The sequence below is a fragment of the Nanorana parkeri genome, unplaced genomic scaffold, assembly GCF_000935625.1.
Source record: "Nanorana parkeri isolate BGI_ZX_2015 unplaced genomic scaffold, ASM93562v1 scaffold288, whole genome shotgun sequence".
Taxonomy (NCBI): Eukaryota; Metazoa; Chordata; class Amphibia; order Anura; family Dicroglossidae; genus Nanorana; species Nanorana parkeri.
The window spans coordinates 841138-856466 of NW_017306556.1; the positions used below are offsets into that span (position 1 = coordinate 841138).

Sequence of the window (15329 nt, forward strand, 5' to 3'; positions counted from 1 at the left end):
AAATGTTAAAAATTATACTGTATGGAATCATTTTAATGCTTTCCATAAGTGTTTGCAATTGGAAAATGCTTAGCGGTAAATATAATGGGTGGACCTGTTATTCTATATTACATTTCTACAGCTGCTGTTTTCACTGCTTACTAAGAAAATAATCTCTCTCCAAATAAGCAGTTTTAACATGATCTGGTTACATGGAACTGTACCGTCACATCAGCAGTGACATGAGCAATGCTTACAGTTGGTTTACTGAATCTATCTTCATAGGATTTACACTAATTAGCATTAGTTACATAAAATAAATCACCTTCATCTTTAAGGTAAAATTCCTACTTGTGAGTGGTTGCAGTTTGTTATTTAATAATGCATAATCTATGGTGCACAGTGCTGCACTGCAGATGGAAAAATGCTGGGACCTTGATTTGTAATTTAAACTTGAGAAGACTAATGGAAGATTTAAATATTTTCATTGGCTTCTAAATGACCCATGATGTCCATCTAAAGTAATGAGCTAAAACATTTAAATTGCTTAGTGGCTTTGATAAAGTACAACATATCAATGGCACAACATAAAAAAACCTTGAGCAGTTAATAGGGAAATGAGAAAATAAAAGAACAAGAAAACTCCATGTCTAACTTTTTCAGTAAATGTTCCTGAATTACATATTTAAAAAAAAGTATAAACCCAAAACATTATATAATGAAATATGCTATGGGAGTGAACATTTTTTTTTTGTTTTTGGTGTGGAGGGGTAAAACCTCTGCTAATTTTGTATTGCTCAAGGGCCAGATGGGTAAAGAAGAAAGTGCCAGAAACAGAATGTGTAAAAACCAAATTTATTTTATTTAGAATCTTGTATCCTAAAAAGCCAACATATTTTAGAGGTTCAAATGGTTCCCCTACAAATAACAAAAATCTTGTCATCAATATTCAATATTGATCAGTGTGCAATGCCAAATTAGAGTGTAAAATACCAAATGAGAACATGTTGTGCAATTATATTCTAAAACTTTTAAGCAATACACAATGCAGTGTTAATGAAGAACTCTGGTCAAAATTATCTTAATGAAGAACTCTGGTCAAAATTATCCTTAACCCTTGCAGTGGGGCTACCCCCACACTCCAATAGTTAAGTAATCATTTTCATCTAGGGGTGAAAATAGAAAAGTTATACTCACCTGATTCTTGCAGCCAGCTGGCTGTTAGACTGGTCCCTGGATCTCTTCCTCTGCTCCAGTATTGGAATGTCCCTCGGCATCCTTACATCCTATAGACTGTATCACAGGATACACTGTATCACTGTATATTCTATACACAGACTCACAGGACCTTACACCGCTGCAGGGGAGAGGCAGAGGGCGCCAGGACCAGTCTAACAACAAGCTGGTTGCAAAGGTTCAGGTAAGCATAAGATAAGCGTGTATTTTGTGTTTACCGTTTTTGGCTGCCTGCATTCTTCACCAGTTGTGATGTTGGGGAGCTCACAGAGCACTCACACAGAGGGTTTTGAATAAACAAAAGCTTTTATTTTCCTCTTGCAGGGCAGCCAAAAATGGTAAACACAAAATACACGCTTAGCTTCAGCGAACTCAAAGTAACAGTCCAAATCTTCGGCACAGATAACAAAACATAAAGATGTCTCACCGACTTGTTGGAAAAAGGCCCAAACCTGGGGGAATCCCTTCCTAGGAATATAAGTCCTGTCAGCACAGCAATACAGCCCTACAGCAGGTCTCTCTCACAGCCACAGCTGATCAGTTCCTCCTCAACTCCCACACTCCTCTCTGCGAGTTGAAGACCTTTAAACCCCTTCCTGGGGCAGGAAGGTTAACCCTGTGGTGGCCCTTAAAGGGACCACCACCCAAGCAGTGGAGATATATATCTCCCATCCAGGACCCAGCCTTGCCGTCCTCTACAATATATATATAAAGCAGTAGGGGCATCACCAAGTTTAAAAATTTAAACTGTAACACTTTTTTCCCTATTGTGTTTCTTTTTTTTCTGGCCAGCTCTGAGCATTTGTGACTAAATCAGCAAATGAACCATAGGGGGAACATAGAGTTTTGAGATGAGTCTGAAAACACACGGTGGTTCAAGAAACATTAAGTCATTAATCCTTTGTCTTGTTTGGAGATCTATTCAATAAAAAAGTATTCCTGTATACAAAGCAGACCTCATGTTGTGCCTAATGGCCCATTATAGAAGTAGTTTAGTCTAAAATAATTGCATATTACAAGGGGTGTAACCTGTACAAAAGGATTTTTATCCTATCTGCTGCAGAGACAAAATAGTTAACAGTACATAACATATAGTATAAATATATTTTCCCCATAAAAACAGTTTATTAAAGACATTTAATTTATTTTCCACAGCTCATAATGCATTATTAGCATTTTCTATTTGCAGTAATATTCTATCACATAATCATAATTCTCTGCCCAGAAAGCTGAACTCCAAGCAGACATATAAATACCAATTAATTCAGTTATGTAGGTGTGCATTCATTAAAAAAAAAGCCATATATGCATTTTTAAAGTGGACCTGAATTTAACAGTGAAGCTATGTTATAGAAAACATCCATAAACATTAATGGTGTCTAAGTTCAGTACCCTGAAATATGTAGCTTTTTTCTTAAATCCCTCCTGAAAAATAGCAGTACAGTCCCTTGACATGTTAGTGTGCCTCGGCACTCCACTGCCTACAGCTTTATAGTTCTATATCTACTGTGTGAGAGGCATGGTTTTCTGTGACTGCTAGTCTCAGGAAATTTTGAGTGAGATTTGAAACTACAATGCTGCTCAGTTTTCCTTGCTGAAGAGGAAGCTTTGTCTTAGGACATGGACTGCATGCACCCCCGGGCTCCTAATTCTATCATTCTGTGGATCTGTACTTTGTGAACATCTCCTGCTCCTTGATCATTAACACACCAGTTATCAGATCACCAGTTAGGAGGCAGTTCTGACATAAAAAAGCAAAGCTCTGCTCTGCTACCAAGATGATTGTCTCCATACAGAGACACGTTGCAGTATAAGTCATTGAAAGTCAATATTGGGGAAAAGATCAGCTGAAGGGAGCCTATAGGCAATACTGGCGACTGATCATTTGCTCTCTGCTTGCCATTTTTGCATGAAGCTTCCACAGTTCAAGCCCCCTTTCAGTAAGATAGCAAATATAAAATAGTTAATGGGGTTGATTTACTAAATAGGCTGTTCACTTTGCAAGGGAATTTGCACTTTGCAGGGGAAGTTTACCATAGCTTCATGAATGGGGAGAAATTCAACTTTGCAAAGAATACCCAATCATGTGCAAGGAAAATGTAAAAGAAAACATTTTTTGAGTGCACATGATTGGATGATGGAAGTCAGCAGAGCTTTGCCTCATTTACTATTCTTCCCCTGCAGAGTGCAAATTCCCTTGCAAAGTTAACAGCTTATTTGCCATTTGAATAATCAACCCCAATGACTCATAACTGTGCTGCTGCTGCTTTATTGTCCAGTCCAATAAAGGGGGGTGTTTTCAAGACCAAGCTGGGCTACTGCTGCTGTATAAACTGTGTGATCTTTCAGAAGTTTTAGGATTACAAGTCTGATTACTCAGAATTACAGATCCATTTGGCAGATAAAAAAGGTCTTCATTTATGTAACTCACCTGCGTTTTTACATTCTTATTTGTATTTTAAGTTTAAAAATGGTTTAATATTTTACCCAAAAGGTAAAGATTCACTAAAAGGCAGGACAATTTTACATTAATATGGCATGACACCCTGTGGGTCATTTAGATTTATGGACTTGATAAATCTGTCAGTTTCCACAAATCTGGTTTAATTTTTGACTGTCATACACCCTATAGACCTCATCTGTAAATGTATTTCTCAGTATAGTCCCCAAAACAGACAAAAAATTAATTACCACTGAAATATACTGTATGTACACTTGGCCTTGCAAATATGTTGGCTTTGAAATGTCATAGGACACATTTTAGATCCAGTCTTATGCAGTTAGAAACTCACTGCTGACAACAAACTAGTGGCAGGTGTGTTTTTCTGCAGACAGCTGCTTTTCTGACATGGATAACTTATTTTCATATTAGTCATGCAACATTTGAACCCTTTTTGTAAACAGAATTTAGTTGAATACATTATTTAAGAAATAGCTAAATCCCAGTTATAGAAAGTGAAGCCAAGAAAGTGAAAATATAAGGTTTATAGCTTAGAAAAGAAAAGCCCTTTTTTAAAAGGAATTTTACATTTCAATTTTGCTCCTCTTTTGATGCCCCAGCTCAACACTTACATCACAGATAGGCCACTTTAAGCACAGTGTTATTTTGGCTGCAATGTCATATAAATAGCATAACATTGTAGGGCAATGATTTCTTGGACAGCTACTTAGTATACTTCAAAGCAAAGGCACACTTTGTTAATGAATTAAACAAAGTAATCTATATCAGTAAAAAATGCAATATAATGCATAGTAGCATTTAACATGCAAATATAACATGAAATAAATATTTTGTTAGCAGCTTTCACCTATCAGAAACAAATATTGATTCATTGCTATGTCATATAGCAGGTCATTGAGCTTTTGATTATGTTTATTTAAATACCATGCAATTAAAAAAAATATCTGATGAGTATATCCAATATATAATATATGTATAGCTATTTCTATCAAAACACCTTTTAGAAACAAAAATCCAAAATGCTTTATAAAGTCCAACTTTGTGTCAATGGAAAAGATTTGAGCTCATCCTAATATTAATTTGCTCATCATGTGAACAGACCAGCTGCTCAAACTTAGAAAAGGTATTATACCAACCCTCAAACTGAGGGTTCTTGCTCTTTTAGTGATACTGTGTACACTTACCTATGGAGTGTTTCCTATACTTTAAAGTGCACCATTGCTCAAACTATGGATGTTTAAGTCTTTACATATTTTTAACAAGTAGGAATAAAGCTTCAAAACAAGCCTTCACTGACCTCTCTAACTATAGGTACTGTCCTCTCTAACATCAGGTACTGTGAATTCATACTCAAAGATTCTCAAAGATCACAACAAAAACTCCTGGTTTCTAACAGGTGAGAAATAGACATGTAACCGCGCAAAAAAAATTGTTTACTTTCGGATTGATCCAAATTTAAATTTCCTTTTTTGGATTTGCGATCCGCAATTCGATTCAGTTAGTTATTTGAATTTCGTATCCAACCGAATTTTTGTTTCGGAGCGATCCTAATTTTCGGTTCAGATCTATTTGGATGTGGTACTTGAATTATAATGAACTTAATTATTTTAGGGGTTCTTTTTGGTCATTTTAGTTCTGTCACGATCTGCTGTCCTACTGCTCTTATCGACTCTCTCGACTCCACAACAGGAAGTCACATGACCGTACCTGTATTGGAACCCCAACAGCCAAAAAAATTTGATTGGATAGAGAACAGTCACATGTCTGATTTAGTCTCATTTGAATTAAATTTGTACAGATCCAATTTTTTGCTAAATGTACATTCGGATTTGTTAGTATTCGCATCTGAATGTCCGAATGTAACGAAATTCGTAGAAATATTAATGTGGAATGAAATGAAACATGTCTGGTAAGAAATGCCTACAGTGGCGGGCATTTCAAACAAACAAGCTAAATCATGGCGGGCTGACATGATTTAGCTTGTTTGTCTACCTGAAGGCTTGTCTTGGGGCCCGTTCACACTAGCCTGCCCACTAACATGCTCAGTTTTAGGGGATGGACTAGTATGTTCTGACAGGTCTGGTGGACTTACAGTATGTTGCACCGTCTAAGTGCATCACACTGTATGCTCCATTAAAGTACCCACACAGCAGCACAATGTACTGTGGTGCGGTAACCTGCAGTGTGGCCCAGTGCCCAGTGGCGTGACTAGTGACCTCAGGGCCCCGATGCAAGAATCCATCCCCCCCAAGATGAAACACATTAGATTTTTTTTTTTTCAAACAAAATTTAGACAAGGGAAAACAAAAACAAAAAACACTCTCCTCTTTCATGCCCCCAGCTCCCCATTATCTCCCCCTTCATGTCTCCAGCTTTCCGCTCCCGGACCCCATGTCACCTTCCTTCATACTTCCAGCTACCTGTCTCGGTCTCCCCCTTCGTGTCCGCAGCAGCTCTATTCAGCACTGGGCAGCAGTTCTGTGTGATGAGGGGGCGGGGATTAAACCACTCCCACTCATTGGCTGCTGCCTGGCTGGATGATACTTCACGCTGCGCCCGGAACAAGGTGAGGGGAGCAGTGTGAAGCATGTAGGGCCCAGGACAGGAGGAAGAGGTCCCGGGACTGACATTAGCGGTTACCGGGATAATAAATATCCTGGTAATCAGCATGCACCAGAGGCCCCTTCCTCCTGTCCTGGGCCCCCTCCAAGTGGCGGAACTCCAGGGCCCGGTCGCGGCCGCGACCTCTGCGACCCTGGTAGTTCCGCGCCACTGCCAGTGCCCTGTGAAAAAGAGCAGTATGTGTGCGGATCACACCTGCACCATGGTGTGAAATCTGAAGCAGCTGTGCATGGCATCCAATCAGCTTCTAGCTTTTTTATATTTAAGCCTAAGTGAGCCAGTTGAGGATAAAAGCTGATTGGTTACTATGCACAGCTGCTCAAGATTCTCTCTGCTCCAGTTTTAGTAACCCCCCTCATAGTGTGAACAAAGCTTTAAATTGCTTTTGCTGCTGTTGCAAAATATGTAAATACATTAGTGAGCAAAGTTCACTTTAGACCATTTTCCTAAATTCTAAGAAAACTCTCTGACAATCCTCTATGTTGAAAAGTATTTTTTAATCTAAATCAAATACACAGTTAATTTCTGCCAACCATTCCACCTTGGACGGGGGAGACTCATCCGTCCATTTAAGTACAAGAACCCGACGTTCCACAAATAGTGCTCTTTCTACAGCCAGCACCTTATAATGTTGCCATTCCAATTGATCAAAAACCTTGAAAATACATACAAGGGGGAAAATGGATTCCGGTCCTAAAAGTCCCATTTATACAACTTACTATTGAATCCCAATAGCTTACTAATTTCGGACAGCGCCACAGCAAGTGTATCAATGAGCCTGGCTCCACCCCGTATTTAGAACACTTTGAATCAGATCTGATACCAATCTTAAAAAGAAATTCAGTTTGGTGGAAGATATTCAGTCGAATCAATCTATGAGTAGCAGATAGAGATGTCCTTTGAACTGACCTTTTAATTGCGTCCCTTAGCTCATCTTCTAATCTCACTATATCTAATTCCCTGCCATGTCTACAGTTTAGAGGAAATTGCTGTAGAAATGTATTTAACAGTAAGCCACATATGTTTGAAATTAGGGCCTTTGTAGAATTTGCTTGAAATAGTTTATCCATTAACTCCAGCGAGTCAACCTGAACAGTAGTAATACTAGGATGAGCTGATAGCGCATGTCTTAACTGTAAATATTGATAAAACTGTGTATTATTAAGGGAAAACTCATGTTGCAACTGCTGAAAGGAACATAAGAAACCCTGTTCATAAGTTTGTGCCAGAGTCCATATGCCGGCCTTTTTCCATTTAGCAAACCCTGAAAGTTTAAATGCCTCTGGAAGTAATTTATTATAAGCTCACCCTACTTTACCTATTAACCGTATAGTTGGTCCAGATACCAAGACCTCTGCATATTGAGTGTTGTCTAAGGCGTATAGGGGATCATACCCGCTAAATTGGTACTTAATAATATAATAAACCTGGAGATGCTCTTTTGGCTGCTCCCATCCCACTACATGCTGTAACTGCATTGCCAGAAAATACAACCATAAATTGGGTTTTGCCAGTCCATCCTTCTCTTTTGAATATTGTAAAGTTTCTAGTATAATTTGTGGTGTCTTACTTTTCCAAATACATTCTCTGAATATTGAATTTAATCTTAAAAAGAATCGATTGGGTACCCAGCAAGGAGAGTTTTGGAGAAGATATAGCAGTTAAGGTAATGTGGAAGTGTTGTATAATACATCATTTCCGCAAAAAAGGAAAAAAAAATTTAAGTTCCCCAAAATTTAAAGTTACACATAAAAAAGAATAAAAAACATTTTTTTTTTAATGTCCCCACCCATACATACACGCATGCAAACATGCGTTGGGGGCGTATATGTGCAAAAAAGACGATTGCGCCCATTACGCCGCACATGTTACATATCGCCGCGAACGTCGGAGTGAGAGCAATAAGTCTAGGGCCATCAATCACTGAAAATACTAAACTGATGAGCGGTAAAAGCTTTTAAAGCGTCGCCTATGGCCAATTTTGGGTATGGTAGTTTTCTGCGATTTTGTGGGTGAGCGCAATTTAAAAGCTTGACATGTTTGGTGTCTATTTACCCGACGTGACCCAATCTTTCATATTTTACCAAAAAAACTGGGTAATAATAAATGTTTCCTAACATAATGTAAAAAAAGTTTTTCCTAATTATAGTAAAAAATAAAAACCCCAGTGGTGTTTAAATACCGCCAAAAGAAAGTACTATCTGTCCCCAAAAAATGGTATAAAATTAATTTCTGCACAGCGTTGCATGACGGAATAAACGTCAGTCAAAGTACCGCAGCACTGAATACTGAAAAATGGCCTGGCAAGGAAGGGGGTCTAAACACCTGGTCTTGAAGTGGTTAATAGAGGTAGTCTATTCCATACCTGCATTTGTGATTTAAGCTTATTCAAAACAGGAAATAAATGAATCTCTAAATAATCTAAAGGGTTAGATGTAATTTGTGTACCCAGATATAGAAACGAACTAACCATTGGGATATGTGTAGCTTCACGCGGTATAGAGATTTGTATGGGATCAAGGAGATAAGATTTATTCCAGTTGAATTTTAATCCTAAATAACAACTAAATTCCGATATGAGTGACATTGTGGTAACAATGAGGTTTGTGTATCAAGAAGAAATAATAGCGTATCATCCACATAGAGTGATAATTTCTCTTCTATCAGGCTCCGTTTAAATCCCTTAATATTCAGAGATGAGCGAATTAAAACCGTCAAGGGTTCAACAGCTAATGCAAACAGCAGGGGAGATAATGGACACCCTTGTCTTGTGCCTCTCTGTAACAAAAAGAGGTCTGAAAGTAGTGAATTCACCCTAATTCTAGATGTCGGCCTGGCATAAAGCACTTGCATCCCCCTCAAAAAGTTAGGACCAAAACCAAAAGAATTAAGAACTTCCCACAATAAACGCCATTCTAGGCTGTCAAAGGCTTTTGCTATATCAAGTGATAAAAGGGCTCTACCTCCAGGATCATCTATAGGAACTTGCAAATTAAGCAATGCTCTGCGAATATTCATGGCGATCGATTTACTAAAGCCCATTTGATCTGGAACTATCAAAGAATGTATTATTTTAGACAGTCTATGTGCCAATACCTTAGCTAAGATTTTGATATCTGCATTCATTAAAAAAATCTGTCTATAAGATTTGCATAGCAAAACATCTTTTCAGTTTCGATTTCAATGCTTAAAGCCTGGAGTGGTTCTTTAGCTACTTTGGATTGCCATCACAACAAAAGTTACAAATCTATCATGGCAAGGACTACAAAAGCATGTTGTGGAATTCAAGGTTAAAGGGGGATTGAAGAACCCCAAATTCACAAAAATTTTAAGAAAAGTGACTTGCGTTCCTTACCTCAAACACCAAACACTAGCGTGGGAGAATACAGTGTTGGCTTCCTTTTTTTGTGTTTTCACACTGTGCGATATATAGCAGCTAAATTACACTAAATATTTTTTTATACAAAAAAAGTGTGCACAGTAGCATTCTTAGCAACACCATTTAAAATAAATCAAAACTATATTTTAGAATTTGCTATTTTTTCTATTACAATGTGCTTCTATAGGCCATTTAATTAAAACAGTCTGTATAGCATTCTTATGAGATATTATTTGGTGACAAATACTTGGTTACAGAATGAAGCCAAATTAAAATCAAATGTTTGTACTGCTGAGTAAATGTAAAGAGCGAATGAAGGGCAGCAGACCATATGTTTTAATCTAAATTTGCCAGGAACCTTTAATACAAACATGTACGGTACAGCTTGCTTGTCACTTCTGTATACCCAAGTCAGAACTCTCAAACATGTTAGATAATGTGCCTTGGATAAACTATGGAAAATACAACTGACCTTTATATTCTTGGGATTTTCCTACTACCTAAAGCACCTCTATGGTCTCATATAGAGTAGCAAGGTACCTTGCAAACTTAAATTTTACCAAACATCTCTTTGTTGTTAGTTTTAATGAGAAAATTAGTGGGTTATGAATACAAAAGAGTACAGCAAATTCAATGACTTTTTTTTTGCTGTCCTGTATTTCCTCATTGCTTACTCAAGATTATTTTTAAGTTTACATTGCTTGAAAATGGTTGTGCATACAGCTCTTCCTCACAATGCAAGGAGTGGATTTACTGAAGGAGCCCACTTATCTCAGTAAAACTTAATTTGAATTTAATAATTTATTTATATGCAAAATAAATTCCTTAAAAAACCTAATCATATATAATTATATGCAAATTATTTACTGTTGAGAAAAAACCTGCACATGACTGAGTGTTGAAAGTGAACACTGAAAAATGTACACCTGCAAATGATCCCTTGTAAGTCTACTGAACAACTGGAAACAATGGGGTTGATTTACTAACCTTTTAAACACACCACGAACGTGTATACACCTCTGTAGTGTGTTCCCTCCCAGCATGATCTATGGGAGGAATCGAAACACCTTTGTAGTGTGTACACACCCAGCAGGTGTGTTGTGCAAAGCCCTGCAATGAATTGCAGGGTAATGTGGTGTAAATTAGCTCTATGTTATGTTGCTTGCGTTGATGAATCCAGGAATGTAAATGCATGAGCTAACCATTTTTGTCTAAACTGTGAAGCAGCATTATATATGCATCATGTGCATGATTTTTCCATATATGGCATTAGTGGAAATATGCTTTTAGAGACTTTTTGGTTGATAAATACGTTTTGCTGTGTGAAAATCACACACACCTGGTGTGTGTGTGTGTTTAGGTTAGTAAATCACCCCCAATGAGTGAAACAGACATGGAAGCTACTGCTAAATTATGGAAGCAGTCCTTTTAAGCATATAGCAATTAAATAAAATGATCCCTCTAGTGGCGAATCACCAAATCTCTATGTATAACAAAAATATACAAAAATATAAAAAAGCAATCATGAACAATTTGACGTTGAAAACACTACACAGCCAATGCACTAGTGTTAGTACATAAGTACTACTTATGTGCAGTTGTTTTCCCAGGTTCTTTTCTGGATTCTGAAAACTTTATGTATGGTCATACACATTATAGTTTTTGTGGGTGTGATAAAAGGTTCAATATGGACTCTTTTGCAAATAATCACAGTGTATCACGTAGCAGCTGGCTTTCAGCAGTGTGCTATTGCAGCTGTCAGATGCACACATTTAAACCCCCTCTGACCTTACATAGATAACTATAGAATTTTTCCTGTGTGGTCAAAGATATGCTGCAAATGTTGTTGCTTCCAAAGGCCTAGTGTTTAATTATGCATACTGCATTTCCTTCAAGTCATTCTACAATCTTTGCTGCATTGGCTAAAAAAATCCCCATAGTTACCATTTTACGTGACCCAGCCTTTATTATCCTTTAGCAGTGTTTGTGAACCTATTGTCCTAATGTATTGAATGGTATTGGCTCCACCTTCTTGGCATCAATGTATGCTAACCAGCATGGCTTTTGTAAACAGACTATCCATGTGTATATTCCATCTTAGATAATTTCCTGTTCACAATTGTTTAATAATGACCTGGCATTACTGACTACCTGTGCTACACAATCTCTTGCATATGAACAACTCAAATGAAAACAATAACTAAACATGAAATTCCCTCTTCCATAATTTTATTTGTACAATATATAGTTTCTGACAATAGTTTAAGCTTTTTTAGGCATTGTCCTTTGCATAAACACAAGGGTCAAGAAGTGAGATCAAATGTGAACAGGAGGAACCCTTAGTGTATAATATTATTATACCACTTGACCCTCTTAAATCTGCTGTATTTAAATTGTATTGTAACTGTAATGTATCTACCCATTTTGTAAAGCACTGCACAAACTATTGGCACTATATAAATCCTGAATAATAATAATGATAATAATTATTATTATTTTTATTTTTAAGCTATGCTTACTAAGGAAAGTTAACAGATGCCAAACATTATACAGGATAGAAGCATAGTGCTTTGAGGCCACATACCACAATTTCAGACAATAACTTATTTTACAACAATTCTTATTTCAGGGAAACCAATACTGAAATTAATAGGGAGGCTGTCATTGCTTACCTCTCCTCCTGAAAATGTTAGCTGTATGGCTTTCATGCTGATCTAATGGCTTCAAAGCTTTCTGAGGCACATATTTGGGCAGGAATTCTGACGTTCCACTCTTACTTTCTAATCTGCATGCTTGTTCCAGGCCAGTTAACTAGAACTTTACTAAAGGCTAAGACAGGCAGCTCATATTCACAGAAAAAGGTCAGCAATTGCAGTCCCTGTATTTCTCTCTTTACAAGTTTCCTTTACAACTTAAGAAATAGGATAGCTTGTAACTCAGGTGATATGTTTATAATTGGTTTAGAGAGCTAATATATATATATTTTAAAGAAGCAAAAATATTTGGAAAACATACAGGATAACTGAACTGTAACATTTACCTTTTCCTTCCCTGTGACTTGAGAGTTGCCATTACAAACCCAGAACAGTATAATCATTGTGATGCTTACATTAGGCATAATTATGTCTGCACTGTACCTGCAGATAAGGACTGAAAACAAGGAAAGCATCTGCTCCATAAATCTTTGTGATTCATGCAACCTGATTCACTATCACAATGACATTCAAACGCCAATTGTGATCATCCATTCACCAGCAGCATAGGAAGTAATAGGTGCATAGAACCACCACTTGAAAAGGACAAGCCATTAGTGAATTTAAAATTGTTCAGAAATATGTCTGTGCATTGATATTACCCCAAAAAGGTATATCTTACCATAACAGATGTGTATTAACCACTTGCATTTGCCATAAAGTAGTGTCTTCACTTCCAGGAGCCATTAATAGTGCATTTTACTACACTGCAATGCACTGGCATATTCACAAACTGCTTTAAAAAGGTGGCCTATATCGCTACAACAGTTGAAAGACTTGATGTCCATTTTTCGACTATCCAAATGGTATCTTGAAGCGAAACTAAAGAATTCCCTAGGCCCTTTGGATGTCCATTGACCCACGGTCCCCTTCATTCGAACATTTTTCCCATCACCTTACAGTGTATATGGTATATAGTAACCCCGATATATCCTATGATTACCTTTATAGTGGTGAGGTTGTCTTCTACCCACTGTACTATTTCTATGGCTCTCTCACTAGAGACGCTACATGGCTGTAGCGCATTTTCAGTGCAATGTTTTTCTTTATCCTTATTTCGATCGGTATTGTATTTCTGTCAGCTTTTCTCAGGTACAGTCTGCATACTGGTACCGGCTCTGTGATACATGCCGATACTTGAACATGTTTGCATTACCTTATACTCAATAAAAACTGGCATGCTAAAAAAAAAGGTGCCCTCTGACTTAGTGTATCTACTGTGAGAATATTTTACGTTTAGTACCCAGGACAAGTAGGGTATCAGCAATTCATCGTAATGTCCAATCTACTTCTCACAGTTGCTTGGGTAGAATTACAGTTAATAGGGGGTGAGGATGTCTTGCCTAAACATATGGAGAGATTGCCTTCTTCTAGTGGTTTGTAATCTCCATTGATTACATAAGTACAGTACAAAAATAATAATGTATGGCTCATGGCACTAAAAATGTATTCAAAAGTTATGGTATTTGGTGGAGATCCCTTCCTTGCTTTCAGTCCTTGCATAGAGTTAGAGTAAAGGTAAATACAGCTTAAATGTAAACACAGCAATGTTTTGGCCATCTCCTCCATGTAGCAAAATACAATCACAGTGGATCACATAGTTTCAATGGCACTTTATCATTCATCCATTCATTATTCCCTCAACTGTATGTCCCATCAACTGTCAACCATAATTCTTGAAAAATATTCGTGCTATATCTTTTCTGGAAAAACCATACATGTATTTGAGTATTATGTTTCTAAACAATACCATTGTTCTAATATGTTTCAAGTCCTTAATGATTGAAAAACCTACATGTGAACCAATTTACATGACAAAAAAGTTGCAGATTTGTTAAGCCAGTCTTGTAATCTAGTCACTCTTGTCTTAAAGGTTAGCATGGTTCTGGACCTCTCTGCAGACTGTTTCAGTTAACCAGTACATCCAGGTCTATGATCTGCCCTAACCTTTGCTTTCTCCTCTAGTAAGCATACCAGTGCAATGCAAAAGAACCATATTTGGCACAGGGTTCTAAAACTCCCTCTCCCATTCTGTGCAGTGGGTTACAAGAAGCTAATGTATAGACAGATCCAGGCACGTGTGCTAATTCTATGTAGAACAAAACTGAAATAAACTGTGTTTTATATGTGCTGAGGTTCAGCATTAAGTCTATTACTTTATGCTTGTATAAAAATTTTATCGTGAAAGCCATGTGTATGCAAATACTGATTACACTATTTCTAAAAAATGATGCAAATAGAAATACTGATGACCAATATTTCTACAAAATGAATTAAATAGTTGCATTAAAAAGTAAATATACCCTGAAGAAAGATTTATTCAGTCCATCATTGTAACTGTGTAATTAATATTATTCTGTTTTATTTATGTTTTCTTTTTATTTACTGACAAAGAATTCTAATGTGAGTACAACGAAAGGAAGTAGAATGCCTTTCAAAACAGCTGTAAGAGTATCAAAGTTAAATTCTGTTTTATTCATAACACTATAATGTATGGTTAAACAATGACAGTGACTAATCTTACCTGGAATTGTAGTTTTAAAGTGCAGTAAAACCCCAGGACCTGTAAATAAAACAAATCCTATTAAATCAGCAGGAAATTAAACAGACACACCACATAAACAAGCCACATGACAGATCAATACTTAAAGTAATTAATAATAATGTACATGTGGTGAATCAATGAAAGCCAACTATTTTAATGGAAAACGCTGGTTAGGATAGATTCATAAAAAGAAAATTGGTTATGATTGTAATAACTACTAAAAATTCTTGGAGTTAATTGTTTTAGAGCAATGTTTAACAGTCTTATTATGTTCTTTTCTCTTTGTCACATTGTCATCATCTTAAATGTACCTGGGAAAGATCATAATAATATTACAATTCCTGGGGACTATCC

At 36.9% G+C, this 15329-nt stretch overlaps 1 long non-coding RNA gene across 1 annotated transcript in view; it reads right to left on the bottom strand.

Moving 5' to 3' along the window:
- LOC108787860 overlaps positions 1–14993 on the bottom strand; it is a 352900-nt gene extending 337907 nt beyond the window's left edge. The window contains exon 1 of the long non-coding RNA XR_001941298.1: positions 14955–14993. This is a non-coding gene — a long non-coding RNA (uncharacterized LOC108787860). The remainder of the gene's footprint in view (positions 1–14954) is intronic.
- Between the last annotated feature and the right edge of the window lie 336 nt (positions 14994–15329).